General features: G+C 41.3%; 1 pseudogene; it reads right to left on the reverse strand.

Annotated features, from left to right (window-relative positions):
• Positions 1-7,388, reverse strand: part of LOC111764623 (TGF-beta-activated kinase 1 and MAP3K7-binding protein 2-like) — a 129,565-nt pseudogene extending 122,177 nt beyond the window's left edge.
• Between the last annotated feature and the right edge of the window lie 4,472 nt (positions 7,389-11,860).

An 11,860-nucleotide genomic window follows, 5' to 3' on the forward strand; every position in this document is an offset into this window, starting at 1 on the left:
CCTCTGTGCTGTTGCATGTGTCAAAACTTCTTTCCTTCTTTCAGCTGATTAATATTCTATTGTATGTGTATATCACATTTTGATTATGCATACAAAGGGAATTTTATTTGGGGTAAAAATTTATAGCTCCAAGGCCATAAAATCCCCAATTCAAGGCACCATAAGAGGTAATTTCTCATCAAAGTCAGCTTCTGGTGATCCTGGCATGCTGCCATATGGTGAACCAAGATGGTGGGTGATCTCTGCTGAGGTCCTTGCATTCTTCTCCAGGATCAACATTTCCTGGAGCCCAACTCTCAGAGCTCATCTTTGCAACCTTGAGCTGCTGCATGGGCCCAGCCTCTTGGGAGCTTCTTGCTTCAGCTTTGACTGCTAGCGATCCTAGAGTCCTCTCTCACACATTGCAGGGTAAATATGAAGGAGGCTCTCTTCTCTGTATGTCTCTGTCCTCTCTTTCTCTGTTTATATTGGACCCAACATGAGGGTGGAGACTCAAAATGAGTCATGCCTCATTGACCTAATCCAATCAAAAGAGTCCCCCATCCACAAGAATGAATTAATCCAGAACATAAACTTTTTTGATTCACAAAATTAAAACTGTCATACCTATATCCTATATATTTTTAATAAACATGTATTTTTAATTGTTTAAAGATACATAGATCATATGAACTGTTACATTAAAAAACATAAGAGGATCCCATATACTCCCACTCCCTACCCACCCCACTCCACCCACATCACCAAATTCTTACATAAGTGTGGCACATTCATTGAATTTGATGCCTATATTTTGGAGCACTGCTACACAGCATGGATTATAGTTTACATTGTATTTTACACTCTCTCCCAGTACATTCAGTGGGTTATGGCAGGATATATGATGTCCAGAATCTATCCCTGCAATACCATTCAGTGCGGTCACCCCTCGGGCTGAAGTGTGGTTTGCTGGCCTAGCGGGGGAGCAGCCACGGCAGGCCAAGCCGCTGCCCCCATAATAGGGTGGCTGGTCGGACTCACCGCCACCCCTGAAGGGAGCTCGGCATGGGTGCAGAGTGCCCTCGGGTTTCCCCTTCTCGGCAGCCATGCTTCCACGGCCGCCCCTCCTCCCGGATGGCGCCACACGATGCCTGTGGGGAGACACCCTTCTTCTTCTTTCTCCCTGCGCAGGCGCAGGGTGGAAAATTCCAGTCTGCCCTTTCCCCCTCCCCCAACAGCAGCAACAGCCAGGCGTGGGCGGAAAACTCAAGTCTGCCCTCCACCCCAGCAACAGCAGCCACCAATCCCTAAACCCTGCCACTTCCCCCAGCAACAGCGACAGCCAATCCCTAACCACCACCCCTCCCCCGTCCAGTACCGCCCACTGACCTTTTGCCGGCAACCAATCAGAACAGGGCATGGCTTCGACCAATCAGCCTTCCCCAGCCCCTATAAAACTGTTGCCTCTCCCTCAATAAAGTGGACTTGTGTGTTTACCTTGTCTCCGCGGTAGTTCTTCTGCCATGCGCCCTCCAGTCCTGAGAGCCCCCGACAAGGGCCTGGCCTCCCTTGTCCCCAGTTCGTCACCTGCTTCTCTGGGCGACCCCTTCATCGCCGGCTTCGCCAGGTGACCCCGTCAGCCGAACCGCACAACCCCTGTGAGACCGACCCCTCGTCTGCTGCCGGACCGACTGCTCGTCCCAAGTGAGACCGACCCCTTGTCCCAAGTGGGACCGACCCCTCGTCCTAAGCTGGACTGACCCCTCGTCCGCAGCCAGACCGCACCTCTACCGACCGAGCAAGCCACCGCAATTCAGGACAACTCCAAGTTCTGAAAATGCCCCTACATCACACCTCTACTTCCCTCTCCCTGCCCTTACCAACTCCCATGGCCAGTGTCTCCACATCAATGATACAGTTTCTTCCATTGCTAGAGTCAAAATAATTCATAGTAGAATACTGGGACATTCACTCTAATCCATATTTCATTCCTCCACCTGAGGACCCTGGGATGGCAATGCCCATTTTACCCTAAATTCAAGAGGGGGCTTAGATCCCACATGGCTGATGGATGAATTCTTCAGCTTGCTATGACAGACCCTCTCAGTTCTTTGGTGTGTTGGTTGATCCTTCTCATCTCCCAGATAGATGACATGGGCCAGTGTAATGAACTGGAGAGTAGTTGCTACAACTCTGCTGAGGCTAGGGGCCCAGGTGGCACATAGTCAATCCAGAGATTCAAGGCTTCCAAGTATACACCAACCCCAGAACCAACCACAAGTTCAGTAAAAGCGACAGAAGAGACATATGTAGAGAAGTCACATCTGAATCCCACTCCATCACTCTCAGGAGCACAAATTCCAAAGTAGGGCCCATAAACAAGACACTGAACTCCAGAGCCATTTATCCTGACTGTAGGACCTGGGTTTTTCTGTAGCTCTCAGGAGCACCACAACTTGGGTTTGTATCTATTTTGGCTGTCTCTGAGATTCTGCCAAGAGTTGCGTAAGTGTAAACACTCTAGAGATCTCCCAACTCACTTTGAAGTCTCTTAGCTATTTAAACTCATTTATCTTTACTGTTTCCCCCTTTTATTCATTATCTTTTCTAGTTGCATCATCAGCTGTTGCTTTGAAGAAATCCCTCTACCCCAGGGAGATTCATCTCCGGGAGTCCTGTCCCTTGCTGGGGGGAAGGTAATGCATTTAAATGCTGAGTTTGGCTTAGAGAGAGGCCACACTTGAGCAACAAGGAGGATCTCAGGAGGTAACTCTTGAGGTACACTGCCACTCTAGGCCTAGTTGAAATTTCAAGCACACAGGCTCAGAAGTATATTTATCAGTATCAAGGGCGCATCATTGAACCATTCTTCTACACTGGTCTTTGTCCTTGGTGAAGGTTGCTGCTCCTTTGGGGAGTGCAACAGAGTTCCCTAGAATGGTAACTCAGCACTCTCTCAGTTGTCCTGTGAAACTTTGCCCATTATGTCAATACCTAACAAACATCTGAACATGTCTATATACCTTATAGGCACGCCTTGGAGAACACCCTCACTCCCATGCATCCCCCATCAATGACACCCACATCAGTGCTCCTCCCTTGCCATAGCTGAAACCCTCTGTTATCCAAAACTTCTTCAAAAATGAAGTCAAATATATTGCTGCATTTAATTAATAGGAAAATGCAATAGTAATGATAGGTTTAAAGATTAGAAATAGAATACATAACAACTTAGAAAAACTAAAATAAGGTAAAAAATAAATTGTGATATTAAAAAATGAAAAATATTGTAAAGCATTTTTTGAATGTTCTGTCTTTCATCACTCTAATAGATGTTGCCCTGTATGTACAGTGGCAAGGCAATCTCTTCCATTTCTTCCTCAGTGTCTACATTCTTTCTTGTAATGTCTTCAAAATAGTTTTAGGTCACAGTGAAGTCACATACAGCATATAGTGGACTCCCATGTACCCAACATCAAACCATTTTCTCACTTCCCCAGTAATGATCTTTTTGTGTGTGGTTGTTACATTTGCTGCAACTGAGGTATAGATAATAAAACATAGCTACCAACCATGGCTCAATTATGGTTTACATTATGGTTTATATTTTAGTCTGTACACTTTTCTAAATTTTTGGTTACATTATTGTTTACATTATGGTTTACATTTTAAAATATACACTTTTATAAATTTTTGGTGAAGTTTAACAAGGCCTGTATCCATATTGCAGGATCATGTAGAACACCTCCATTGCCCCCGGTTACCGGTTACCTCTTCTTCCAACAGTTCTATTCCTCTCACCCTCTCCCCTCAGGGTCCACAGTGATGACTATGCTTCACTGCTTGAAGGACAAGATTGCTAAATACTTGCAACAATGCTGAGGAGGTAAGACACTAGTCTATCTTCCCTGATTGGGAGCCACCCATATTCTGAAGAGATACCCTCCCCTCTGATTGGGAATATCAGTTCTCCTCAAAATGGGGGTACAACACCTTCCCACTCATGGCCTGGGTCTCCACCCACTGATATAATACACTAGACATGATGAGCACTCACAAATTCCCTAGAAGTCTGCCCCATGTGAACCCTGTGCTGGATGCCCCCCATCAAACACCTTAAACCAGTAACCCTTCCTTATTATATTTTCTAAAGTTTTCTCAACATTATAGTGTCAACCACATACCCAAACATTTCCTGTATTCACCTGCTCCCTGCAAACCCTCACCCCCAATTCCATGGACCATTTGACCCATCCTTCCAACCCTAGCCCCCCTCAAGTCTCCAAGACCCGAAACAATATTATCCCTATTCTCACTTCACTGCACAACTACTTACCTCCACTTTATCATATATTTTGCCTGTGTGGATACTGGTTCATTTCTTTCCTCTGCCACTCACATTCCCTGTAAGCCTATCTTCCAATCTCTAACTCTTTCAGACAGCTTGATTGCTTATTTCGTATCAGAGAGATCACATATTATTTGTCCTTTTTTTTACCTATGATCCCTTTATTTTTTTTAAATGTTATATTAAAAAAATAAGAGGTTCCCCTATATCCCCACTCCCTCACTCCACTCCTCCCACATCAACAACTTCTTTCATCATTGTGGCACATTCATTGTATTTGGTATATACATTTTGGAGCAGTGCTGCACTACATGGATTAGAGTTTACATTGTAGTATACACTCTCCCCCAGTACTTTTAGTGGGTTAATGCAAGATATATAATGTCCAGCATCTGTCCCTACAATATCATTTAGGACAACTCCAAGTCCCAAAAATGCCCCATTATCACATCTCATCTTCCCTCTCCCTGCCCTCAGCAAATACCATGGCCACTTTCTCCAGATCAGTGCTACAGTTTCTTCCATTACTAGTCATAATAATTCCATAGTCTAACACCAGGAAATCCACTCTAATCCATATTTTATTCCTCTATCCTGTGGACCCTGGAATGGTGATGTCCACTACACCTCTATATAGAGAGGAGTCTTAGATTCCACATGGTCGATTGATGTGATTATCCTGCTTGGAGTTGTAGGCACTCTTGGTTCCCTGGTGTGGTGGTTGACCATCTTCACTTCCCTTTTAGCTGACCTGCATAAGTCCAATGAACCAGAGAGTAGGAATTGTAACTCTGCTGCGGCTCAGGTTACTGCTGGCACATGGCCATCCCAGAGATTCAAATCTCGTGAGCATACACCAACCCAAGAACCAACCAAAGGTTCAATACAAGTGACAGAAGCATGTGTAGAAAGGTCAAATCTGAGTCCAACTTCAATAGTGTAGCAAAGGGTTTGTCAATTTTATTGATCTCAAAGAACCAGCTCTTTGTTTTGTTTATTTTTTTCTAGTGCTTTCTTATTTTCTCTTTCATTTAATTCTGTTCAGATCTTTGTCATTTCTTTCCCTCTTCTTTGGGGTTTCTGGGGTTAGTTTTTCTTTGGTTTCTTTGTTTTTGTTTTTACTAATTCCTCCAAGTGTGCAGTTAGGTTTTCAGTTTTAGCCTATTCTTCTTTTTGAAGTATGAATTTATGGGTATGAATTTCCCTCTCAGTCCATGTTTTGCTGCATTCCTTAAGTTTTGACATGTTTTGTTGTCATTTTCATTAGTTTCAAGGTAGTTACTGATTTCCTTTGAGATTTCTTCCTTGACCCACTGTTTGTCTAAGATTGTGTTTTTAACATCCATATCTTGGTGCCTAATTTGGGTCTGTGGCCGTTGCAGATTTCTAGCTTAATTCCACTGTGGTAAGAAAATAATTTTGTATGATTTCAACTTTCTGAATTCATTGAGACTTTCTCTGTGGCCTAGCATGTGGTCTATCTTGGAGAATGATCCATATGTGCTTGAGAGAATGTATAACCTGCTGTATTTTGATGTAGTGTTCTGTATATGTCTATTAGGTCCAGATCCTCTAATATATTATTCAAAGTCTTTGTTTCTTTATTTATTCTCTGTTAAGATGCTCTGTCTAATGGTGATAATGTTGTATTAAAGTCCCCTACTATAATTGTGGAGGCACCTATTCTTCCGCTTAGTTTTTCCAGTGTTTGCCTCACATATTTTGAGGTGCCCTGATTAGGTGCATAAATGTTTATGACTGTTCTATCCTCTTGAAAGATTACCCCTTTTACTAATATGTAGTGATCTTTGTTTTGCGTTTAAAATCTATTTTGTCTGATATTAGTATAACTACTCCTGCCCTTTTTTGGTTATTGTTTGCTTGTAACATTGTTTTCAAGCCATTCACTTTCAACCTCTTGAATCCATGGGTCTAAGGTTGGTTTCTGGTTTGCAGTATATAGATGGGCCATATTTCCTTATCCATTCTGCCAATCTGAGTGTCTTGATAGGTGATTTTAATCCATTAACATTCAATGTTAATACTCTCAAGGAATTATTTACCTTAGCCATATTTTCTTTGGATTTGTGTATGTCATATGTTATTTTTGTTTCTCCTTTTGTCTTTTTAGTTGATCTTACACTCTTCTCCAGTTCTGTCTAACTTGTCTTTTTCTTTCCTCCTGCAGAACTCCCTTTATTATTTTTTGAAAGGCAGGTTTTTTATTGGCATACTCTCTTAGTTTCTGTTTATCTGTGAATATTTTGATCTCTCCCTCATTTTTGAATTCCAGCTTTGCTGGATAGAATATTCTTGGCTGGACATTTTTTTCTTTTAATGCCTTGACTATGTCTTACTATTGCCTTCTTTTCTCCATGGTTTCAGATGAGAAATTAGCACTTAAGCTTATTGAGATTCCCTTGTATGTGATGGTTCTCTTTTTTCTTGGTGCTTTCAGTATTTTTTCTTTGTCTTGAGTATTGCACAATTTGACAAGTATATGTGTTGGGGTAGGCATATTGGATTTATATTGTTTGCGGTGCATTGCAATTCCTGGACAAGTATATACATTTCCTTCAATAGCATTGGGAAATTTTCAGCCATTATTTCCTCCAAACTCCCATTCTTTCCCCTTTCCCTTCTCTTTTTCTTCATGGATGCCAGTCATGCATATGTTCGTGCATTTTGTGTGGTCGTTGAAATCCCTAATTCCCTGCTGGATATTTTCTATCTTTTTATCTCTCATTTCTACAATTTATCTGATTTCAGATGTACTGTCTTTCACATCACTAATTCTTTCCTCAGCTTCTTCAAATCTGCTGTTATTTGCTGTGAGCGTATTTTTGATTTCTTGAAGTGTGCCACTATCAGCATCATATCTGTTATTTTTGTGTATGTTTAAAATTTCTTCAGTATGTTTTCCAGGTGTTTTTCTAATATTCTTAATCTCTTCCTTCACTTCATTAAGTTGGTCCATAATATTTGTTTGGAGAGCTTTGATTAGATGTTTGATGTTGTGCTCCTCTTTCTGATTTTCAATTTGTTCATTGGACTGTGCCATGTCTTCCTGATTATTGGTATGGTTTGTAATTTTTCATTGCTGTCTGGTCATCATTTTATCTTGGTGGTAGTTCAGTTGATTAGCTTCTCCATCTAGCCTTGGGGTTGTTTATGTGCTACTTTTTTCTGTGTGTTAAGTTTTCTCTTTGATACTTTGTTCTTATTCTATTTCCTTGCTGTTTTGTAAGTTACCTTGAAGGAAAAATATTAGGGCCAGGGAAGGCAAAAGAGGTAAGAAATGACAAAGTAGAATAGCAGTATTGGTAGTAAATGTTAGCAGAAGAACCTTATAAGACTTTGAAGAATAAATATTAAACTCACATAAACAGTGTATAGTTATAGGAATAAGAAAGTGGAGTACCTACAATGGAATGGAAAACTGAATATGGAGAAGAATATAGTATTAGTGTGATCACAAGAGAGGGAAAAAGAAAAGAAAGGACAGTATCAGAAAGAGGATAAAAAACAGATAAAAAAGATAAAAAACAGAAGAGTAGTGTTAGAAATAAAAAGCTAGACAATTGGGGGCTAACCAAAAGAGGTGGAATGTAAGAGCAACAACAGAAGGTGGAAGATAGCAAGATGTCAGAAGGAAAAGAGATAATATCAGCCTAAAGCAGTACACATAGAAAAGAAGAAATTGAACATGAGGAAGCACAGCAAATGATAAACAAGCTAGCAGCACCTTAAACTATCACTATTTTGTTGCACTCTCTCTAGATCAATATCCAGCAGCCGCCAGCTTTGTGGGCTCCCAAAACAGCTTCATCAGACAGATTCTATCCCCACTCAGCTGTTCCTTTGTAGAAGTGATAATATGGGTGCACTCACTCTGACACCATCTTGCCCCACCTCTCTTATTCTATATTCTGACCCTATGACTTTGCTTATTCTAAATGTTTCAAATCAGTGAGATGATATAATACTTGTTCTTTTGTAACTGGCTTATTTCACCCAACATGATGTTTTCATGGTCTGTGTTGTTATATGCATCAGGACACATTCCTTTTAAGACAGAATAATATTCCATTTGTGTGTATATACCACAGTTTTTATCTATTTATTGAAGGATGGACATTTGTGTGGTTTCCATATTTTTGCAATTTTGAGTAATGCTGCAATGAACTTTGGAATGCAAATATTTGTTCAAGTCCCTGCTTTCAATTCTTTTATGTGTATACCTAGTAGTGGGATTGCCAGATCCTATCCTAATTCTATACTTAGCTTTCTGAGAAACTGCCAAGCTGTCTTCCACAGTGCCTGCACCATTTTACATTTCCACCATCAATGAATGAGTGTTCCTATTTCTGTGCATCCTCTCTGCAAAACTTATGTTTTGTTTTGTTACTAGCAGTCAGTCTAATCAGTTTGTAATGATATCTTATTGTGTTTTTTTAATTTTATAGAAGTGCGTCATTCACACATGATCATATGTATGCAATAAGTGTATAGTAAAATTGTGAATTTACAAAACAAACATGCATATTATCACTCTGATACATCACCCCACACCACCACCTTGCCTTCTTGTGAAACATTTGTTACAAAGTATGAAAGAGCATCATTAAGTTATTACTCCTTACTATAGCCCATGTTGCCACATGGTGAAGCAAGATGGTGGGTGATCTCTGCTGAAGTCCCTGACTTCTCTGGGATCATCATCCACCAGAAGCCAACTCTTGGAGCTTGTCTATTCAACTTGAGGTGCTCTGGCAGACCCAGCCTTTTAGGGCCTTTGCGCTTAAGCTATGGCTGCTAGAGATCCTCCAGTTCTCTCTCACATGGAAGGATAAAAAATGGCAGAGCTCCCTTTCGCACTCTCTCGGCCTCTGTCTCTGTTTATGTTACACCCAGAAAGAGCACAGAGACCCAAGCTAGCTCATGTCTCACTGTCATAGTCAAATAAAAAACTCTAAAGAAATCTTATTAAGTAGTCTAACCAATGGCCCTTAACTGAATTTAATACAATCGAAGGACCCACACTCACAGAAGTTGATTAGCTTAAGAATATATATTTTTTTCTGGGATTCAGAAAATTCAAACTGTCACACTCCACCCCCTGTATTCCTAAATACATATTCTTTCCATATGCAGCATACTTCATTACATCACAATATTTCAGAAGCCTTAACTCATTTCAGTAGCAATGCAAAGTACAAAATCTCATAAATATTATTTATAGGCTTGCAGTTTGTCTTCAGGCAACATTGCCCTCTGGGTACAGACCTGTGAAACTTAGAAAACAAGTTATCTGTTTCCAATATACAGTGGAGGTACAGTCATAGGATAAATATTTGCATTACCATAAGGAGAAATTGTGAGAGACATCATGGGTCCTAAACAGTTCTGAAAGCTGCAGAGCATACTCCATTAGATATCAAGGTCTGTGCAACAGCTATAGAATGATGATTTCTTCTCCACAGGGCCTCGTGGAGGTCTACCTCTTCCAAGGGCTTGTCTGGTGGCCATGTTCTCAAATCTACTCTCATCAAACATCTGGGTGGCAACTGACCTTCAGGTCTCATCCTCCAAGAGCACTGGGCTGATGACCACACCCTCTCCATTTTCTGGGACACAGTATAAACCACGTTAGCATGGTGGGATGGTGGCATTACTCTCCCTAATTTCTAACTCATAGTCACAACTCCATCAGAACAGATGGGTAGCAACTTAACTCTATCTAATCTCCAGGGAATAGGCTTTATTCCTTCTGTAGCTTTGGGCAGCCAAACTTTCTCTAAACAAGGGGCTGGAAGATCCACACTCTTCAAATCCTAGGGAAAACTCATCCTTTCCAAAGAAAGGAGTAAATCCCTCTCTCAGCCCCAGAATTGTCTTAAGTTCAGACGTCAGCTTCCATGGTTTTCCCCTTGAAGTTACTTTTCCTTCAACATCTCCCTTTCCTGCACCTTTTAGTATACTTTGGCAGTGGTTTTGTTCATACAGATCTTGCAAAAAGTTTCCTAATTTTCCATGCAGTTCTTCGGGTCCAAGCCATCAGACAGTAAGATTTTCCACAAGTTCTTCCTGGATAAATGCATTTCCAATTCTGTCTTACAAATTATTGGTTGACTGGTTCCAAGTTTAGCTATGGGCCACTATCTTCTGGGGGGCTTGTTTTCTGGAAGCTTGGAATTTCCCAAACCACCAGTTTCTGGTTCCTTTGTGCCCAGAAGTTCAATTCTCAGCTTATCTCCTTCCTCTTGCATTTTTCTATAAGCTGCAAGAAGTCAGGCTGCATCTTCCACATTTAGCTTCAAAATCTCCTCAATTAAATATCCAAGTTGATCATTCTCAAGTTCTGCCTTTCCAAGATCTAAGCCACTTTAAAACAAGGATTGCCTTTCTGCCATTTTCCAATAACAAATTCATTTCTGTCTAAGTTCTTATCAGAACTATTTTTAGTGTCCATATTTTTCAACAGTCTCTTCAAAACAATCTAGGCCTTTTCTATCAAGCATCTCACAACTCTTCCAAATATACCCCTTACCCATTTATAAAGCCACGCAAACATTTTTGGTAATTGCAAGCAGTGGGACCTAGCTCTCCTGGTACCAATTTCTGACTTAACTTGCAAAAGGGCTGCCAATGCAAAGTATCAGTAATGTATTGGCTTTTATAGCAGGAATTTTTTTAGGGGAAAATATTACAGTTACAAGGCTTAGGGGAAAATATTACAGTTACAAGACTATGAGATGTCCAAATCAAGGCACCATCAGAGATGCTTTCTCATCAAAGTCAGCTACTGGTGATCCTGATGTGCTGCCATGCAGTGAAGCAAGTTGGTGGGCAATCTCTGCCGAGTTCCCTGCCTTCCTTTCTGGGATCTCCATCTCCTGAAGTCTAGCTCCTGGAGCTCATCTTTTCAGACTTCAGCTGCTCCATGATCCCAGCCTCTTGGAAGCTTTGTGCTTCACAGATGACTTGTCCAATTCTGTCTTTTCCAGCCAAAACAAGGCCGGGGACCCACAAGGCAGCACAGTCTGGTTCCAAAGTGCCCTGATAATGGTGTCAAAAAGGGCACCAAAAACTTCTCTGACATCTCCCCAAAGCTAAGCTTCCCTGGCTTACCCAGCAAAGGCAGCCCTTTAGCTAACTTTGCCCTGAAGCCCTGAGGAGGATCTGCATCTTTAAATCTCTATCTATGGAGAGTTGAAACTATGGCTGCTTCTGCATTTGTCCGGGCAAGGTTGAAATAGTGGCTGCCCTCAGAGCCAGAACCCAGTGATCCTAACTCACTAATCAAATGGCATGGTCAGTGATTGGCTGTACACACCTTTGTTCTTGGGGAAGAGGATTTTTATGTCTCTTTCTGTCACTAGCTGCTAGCCAGTTGTTGGACTTGACAGAGACAGACCACTTGAGTCAGGTAGTGCACAGAGAAAGCAATTTACAGTTGTTTACCATAATTTATCAGCTTCCTCATCCAGCTCTTGTCTGGATGATTTACAATGTTCTGGCTTCTGGAGTTTC

The sequence above is a fragment of the Dasypus novemcinctus genome, chromosome 16 (genome assembly GCF_030445035.2).
Source record: "Dasypus novemcinctus isolate mDasNov1 chromosome 16, mDasNov1.1.hap2, whole genome shotgun sequence".
Lineage (NCBI taxonomy): Eukaryota > Metazoa > Chordata > Mammalia > Cingulata > Dasypodidae > Dasypus > Dasypus novemcinctus.